General features: G+C 39.9%; 1 non-coding gene across 1 annotated transcript; it reads left to right on the forward strand.

Moving 5' to 3' along the window:
• Positions 1–1477: 1477 nt before the first annotated feature.
• On the forward strand, positions 1478–1584 carry LOC112814158 (U6 spliceosomal RNA). The gene has a single exon (XR_003205692.1). It is a non-coding gene; the product is annotated as a U6 spliceosomal RNA (small nuclear RNA).
• The last annotated feature ends 4354 nt before the right edge of the window (positions 1585–5938 follow it).

Consider the following 5938-nt stretch of genomic DNA (forward strand, 5'->3'; position numbering starts at 1 on the left):
TGTCCACCGACAGATGAATGGATAAAGAAAATGGGGTCTCTATTGCCAATGGAAAAGTATTCAGCCACAGAAGACAATGAAATCTTGCCATTGGCAATGACATGAATGGAGCTAGAGAGTATACTGCTAAGTGAATAAATCAGTCAGAGAAAGACAAATCCACATGATTTCACTCATGTGGAATTTAAGAAGCAAAACAAATGAGCAAAGGGAAAAAAAAGAAACCAATCAAGAAACAGACTCTTAGAGAACAAACTGATGGTTACCAGAGGGTGGGCAATGGGTGAAATAGGTGAAGGAGATTAGGGAATTCACTTGTTGTGATCAGCGCAGTGTGATATATGGAATTGTTGAATCACTATTGTACACCTGAAATTAATATAACACTATTTTAACCACCTGAAATTAAAATCAAAAGTTTTAAAAAGATACTGTTTAGGAAATTAAAAGGCAAGTCACACACTGGAGAAAATACTTAACATATATCTCAAAAAGGATTTGTATATGGAACATATAAGGAATTCTTACTAGTCAATAATAAGCAACCTAACAAAAATGGGCAAAAGATTTGAATAGACCTTCATCAAAGCAAATATACAGATGGAAAGTCAACCCATGAAAAGATGTTTAACTTCATTAATCATTAGAAAAATTCACATTAAAACCCCAATGAGATAATACCATACACACTCTAGAATGGTTGACATTAACAAGATTGACCTTACGAAGTGTTGGTGATAACATGAAGCCATTGGAACTTTCATACAAGGAAGGAACATAAAATTGCACAATCACTTTGTAAAACAGTTTTTATTTTAAAGAGTTAAAGACATTATATGACTTAGCCATTCCACCCCAAAGTATTTCCCCAAGAGAAATAAAATCATATGAACAAAGAGGGGAAAAAGAGAGAAACCAAAAAACAGACTCTTAACTATAGAGAATAGGTAGTTACCAGAGAGGAGGTGGGTAGGTGGATGGGCGAAATAAGTGAAGGGGATTAAGAGTACACTTACGTTGGGCGCCTGGGTGGCTCTGTCTTTGAGTGTCTGCCTTCAGCTCAGGTCATGATCCCAGCGTCCTGGGCTCCCTGCTCTGTGGGAAGCCTGCTTCTCCCTCTCCCACTCCCCCTGCTTGTGTTCCCTCTCTTGCTGTGTCTCTCTCTGTCAAATAAAATCTTAAAAAAAAAAGAGTACACTTACCTTGATGAGCACTAATATATGGAATTGCTGAATCACTATATTATATACCTGAAACTACTATAACACTGTATGTTAACTACACTGGAATTAAAATTTAAAAAATAAAGCTAAAATGATATGTCCATATAAAGACTTGTTCACAAATGTTCATGGAGATTTTATTTGTAATATAAAGAAATCTGGGAAATAACCCAAGTGTCTACCAACAGGTGAATAAACAAATGCCATGTCTCCATACTACGAAAGACTTCTCAGTCATAAAAAGAAGTGCACTAGTGTTCACTTAAGCACCACATATACTAAAGTTGGAACAATACAGAGAAGATTAGCATGGCCCTTGCACAACGATGACACACAAATTTGTGAAGCATTCCATATTCCTCAGAGGGCACGCACACACAGGTGCACAGGAGCAAGCTGGAGACAGAATGGTTAAAGTAAAACATAAACTTGGAAAATACAGAAAAATAAACAGAAAACAACTAGTGATGCACATGACAACATGAATTTCAATATAATTATGCTGAGTGAAAAGCCAGGCAAGACAGAGTACACAATGGTAGGATTCCATTACATTCTAGAAAGTGGACACAAATTTATAGTGATAGTGGATTGGTAGTTCCCTGGGGGAGGGGATGGGAAGGAATTACAAAGGGGGTGATAGATGTTCATTACCTTGATGGTGGTGTTGATTTCATCAGTATGTATCAAAACAAATTATGTATGTTAAGTGCGATTTTTATATGTCAATTGTACGATTGTCAAATGTGCGATTTTATATGTCAATTCTCAGCTTAATAAAGCTGAAAAGAAAAAATGATGGAAGTATAGTCATAATTTTTTTTAAAGTTGACTCAGAAAAGGTAGAGGAGATAGAGTGGAGAAGAGAGGATAACAGCTAAATTCTTGGAATATGACTCGTTCTGTAGGTTTGACTTTGGACTCGTCAATATTTTCCATGGTTATAAAACAAAAAATTTTTAAATCTCGAGGAGAGGGAGCAAGATGGTGGAGGAGTAGGAGACCTGGATTTCGTCTGGTCTCAGGAATTCAGCTGAATAGGGATCAAACCATTCTGAACACCTACGAACTCAACAGGAGATCGAAGAAGAGAGTAGCAACAACTCTCTGAACAGAGAAGCGACCACTTACTGGAAGGTAGGACGTGCAGAGAAGTGAATCGGAGGCGATATGCGGGAGGATAGACGGTGGGGGAGGGGGCCTCCATTGGCTGCTTCTGGCAAGTGATAGAACCGCAGAGCACAAAATTGGAACTTTTAGAAGTCGGCTCCGCTGAGGGACGTCGCTCCAGTGGCTAAGCGGGGGGTGGAACCCTCGCGGGACAGTGTGGTCTCAGGACCCTCGGAGTCACACAAAGACTGGGGGTGCCTGAGTGCAGCAGAGCTCCCAGGTATTGGAGCGGGGAAGCCGGCTGCAGAGACAGAGCCGAGGCGCGGGCTCTCAGCTTGGGGTTGCCATAAACCGTGATCCGTGGCCCAGTCAGGCCACTGCTCCTCCAGCAGGGACCCACCAAGCAGCAGAGCTGGGGAGACTCCCCTTCCTCCCCTGAGAGGAGCAGCGCGGGAGCGCACCACAGGGATCTGCTGGATTTGGAGACTCCACAGGGGCTCAGGTGCCAGAGATAGAAACACTCGGTCACAGGCCGGGTGAGCACGGAGTGTGGCCGGAGACCAGGGAGACGGGAGTGACTGCTTTTCTCTGGGGGCACACTGAGGAGCAGGGCCCTGAGTTCTCAGCTCCTCCGGGTGGAGATTGGGAGGCCACCATTTTCATCCTGGTCCTCCAAAGCTGTACCGAGAGCTTGCAGGGAACAAAAGCTCCTGAGAGCAAACCCGAGCAGCTTGCTTAGCCTGGACCGACAAGGGCGGGGCAATTCTGCCTCCGAGAAAGACATTTGGGAACCACGGCAACAGGCCCCTCCCCTAGAAGATCAGCACGAAGAGCCAGCAAGCCAAGACCAAGTTTACCAATTAAGGAGAATGGGAGAACTCCAGCGCTAGGGGAATACTGCACATGGAATTCATGGCTTTTTTTTTTTTTACCATGATTCATTCGTTTTTCAGTTAATTTTTTAACTTTTTAAAAAAATTTTTCTTTTTCCTTTTTCAACCAACATCTTATCAATCCCTTTTTTAAAAAAACATTTTTTATTATTCATTTTTAGAGTCATATTTTATCCGTTCATAGTAGTTACCCTTATTTTTGGCATATATATATATAAGTTGTTCTCTCTTTAAAATTTTGAGATACAGTTTCTTCTAACATATCAAAATATACCCTAAATCACTAGTGTATGGCTTTCTTCTAGTCTCCTGCCTGATCACATTCTCTCCCCGTTTTTTTTTCTTTTTTTTCTTAAATCTTCTTTCTTTTTTCAATCAACTTATCAATTCCTTTTATAAAATCTTTTATAATTTTCATCTTTACAGTCATCTTCCATCCCTTCATTGTATCAACCCTTATTTTGTACATATATAAGTCTTTCTTCCTTTAAAATTTTAGGAGGCACTTTTTTCTAACAGACCAAAATACGTGCAAAATCTAGTGTGTGGCACTGATCTATGCACTAGCCTGATCATATTTCATCATATTCTGTTTTTTTTTTGTATTCTGTTTTTGTTTTTATCTTTTTCTCTTTTTTTTCCCTCTCTTTTTCCTTTCTTTCCCTTTCTTTTCCCCTGGTTTCAGGTCTTTTCTGATTTGTATAGAGTATATTCGCTGGGGACGTTGTTAACCTGTTAGCATTTTGTTCTCTCATTCATCTATTCTCCTCTGAACAAAATGACAAGACGAAAAAAATCACCTCAGCAAAAAGAACAAGAGGTAGTACCATCAGCCAAGGACCTACTCAATACGGACATTAGTACAATGTCAGACCTAGAATTCAGAATCATGACTTTAGAGATACTAGCTGGGCTTGAAAAAAGTGTGGAAGTTATTAGAAAAACCCTTTCTGGAGAAATAAAGGAACTAAAATCTAACCAAGTCGAAATCAAAAAGGCTATTAATGAGCTGCAATCAAAAATGGGGGCACTAACTGCTAGGATAAATGAGGCAGAAGAGAGAATCAGTGACATAGAAGACCAAATGATGGCAATAAAGAGGCTGAGAAAAAGAGCAACAACTACAGGATCATGAGGGTAGAATTCGAGAGATAAGTGATACGATTAGACGAAACAATATTAGAATAATTGGATCCCAGAAAAAGAAGAAAGAAAGAGAGGGGCAGAAGGTATATTGGAGCAAATAATAGCACAGAACTTCCCTAATGTGAAGAAGGAAACAGGCATTAAAATCCAGGAGGCACAGAGAACCCCTCTCAAAATCAATAATAATAGGTCAACACCCCGACATCTAATAGTAAAACTTAGGAGTCTCAGAGACAAAGAGAAAATGCTGAAAGCAGCTCAGGAGAAGAGATATGTAACCTACAATGGTAGAAACATTAGACTGGGAACAGACCTATCCACAGAGACCTGGCAGGCCAGAAAGGACTGGCAAGATATCTTCAGAGCACTAAACGAGAAAAATATGCAGCCAAGAATACTATATCCAGCTAGGCTGTCATTGAAAATTGAAGGAGAGATAAAAAGCTTCCAGGACAAACAAACACTAAAGGAATTTGCAAACACGAAACTAGCCCTCCAAGAAGTATTGAAAGGGGTCCTCTAAGCAAAGAGAGAGCCTAAAAGCAGCATAGATCAGAAAGGACAGAGACAATATACAGTAACAGTCACCTTACAGGCAATACAATGGCACTAAATTCATACCTTTCAATAGTTCCCTGAGTGGAAATGGGCTAAATGCCCCAATCAAAAGACACAGGCTATCAGATTGGATTAAAAAACAAGACCCATCAATATGCTGTCTGCAAGAGACTCATTTTAGACCCAAAGACACCCCCACATTGAAAGTGAGGGGGTGGAAAACCATTTACCATGCTAATGGACACCAAAGAAAGCTGGGGTGGCCATCCTTATATCAGACAAATTAGATTTTAAAACAAAGCCTGTAATAAGAGATGAAGAAGGACACTATATCCTACATAAAGGTTCTATCCAACAAGAAGATCTAACAATTGTAAATATCTATGCCCCTAATATGGGAGCAGCCAATTATATAAGGCAATTAATAACAAAAGCAAACACATCGACAACAATACAATAATAGTGAGGGACTTTAACACCCCCCTGACTGAAATGCACAGATCATCTAAGCAAAAGATCAACAGGGAAATAAAGACTTTAAACGACACACTAGACCAAATGGACTTCACAGACATATTCAGAACATTCCATCCCAAAGCAACGGAATACACATTCTTCTCTACTGCCCATGGAACATTCTCCAGAATTGATCACATCCTAGGTCACAAATCAGGTCTCAACTGGTACCAAAAGATTGGGATCATTCCCTGCATATTTTCAGACCACAATGCTTTGAAATTGGAACTCAATGACAAGAGGAAAGTTGGAAAGAACTCCAATACATGGAGGCTAAAGAGCATCCTACTAAAGAATGAATGGGTCAACCAGGAAATTAAAGAAGAACTAAAAAAATTCATGGAAACCAATGAAAATGAAAACACAACTGTTCAAAATCTTTGGGATACAGCAAAGGCAGTCCTGTGAGGAAAGTATATAGCAATACAAGCCTTTCTCAAGAAAGAAGAAAGGTCTCAAATACACAACCTAACCCTACACCTAAAGGAGCTG

The sequence above is a fragment of the Callorhinus ursinus genome, unplaced genomic scaffold, assembly GCF_003265705.2.
Source record: "Callorhinus ursinus isolate GAN/ISIS: 27379988/994484 unplaced genomic scaffold, GSC_fseal_2.0 scaffold52, whole genome shotgun sequence".
Lineage (NCBI taxonomy): Eukaryota > Metazoa > Chordata > Mammalia > Carnivora > Otariidae > Callorhinus > Callorhinus ursinus.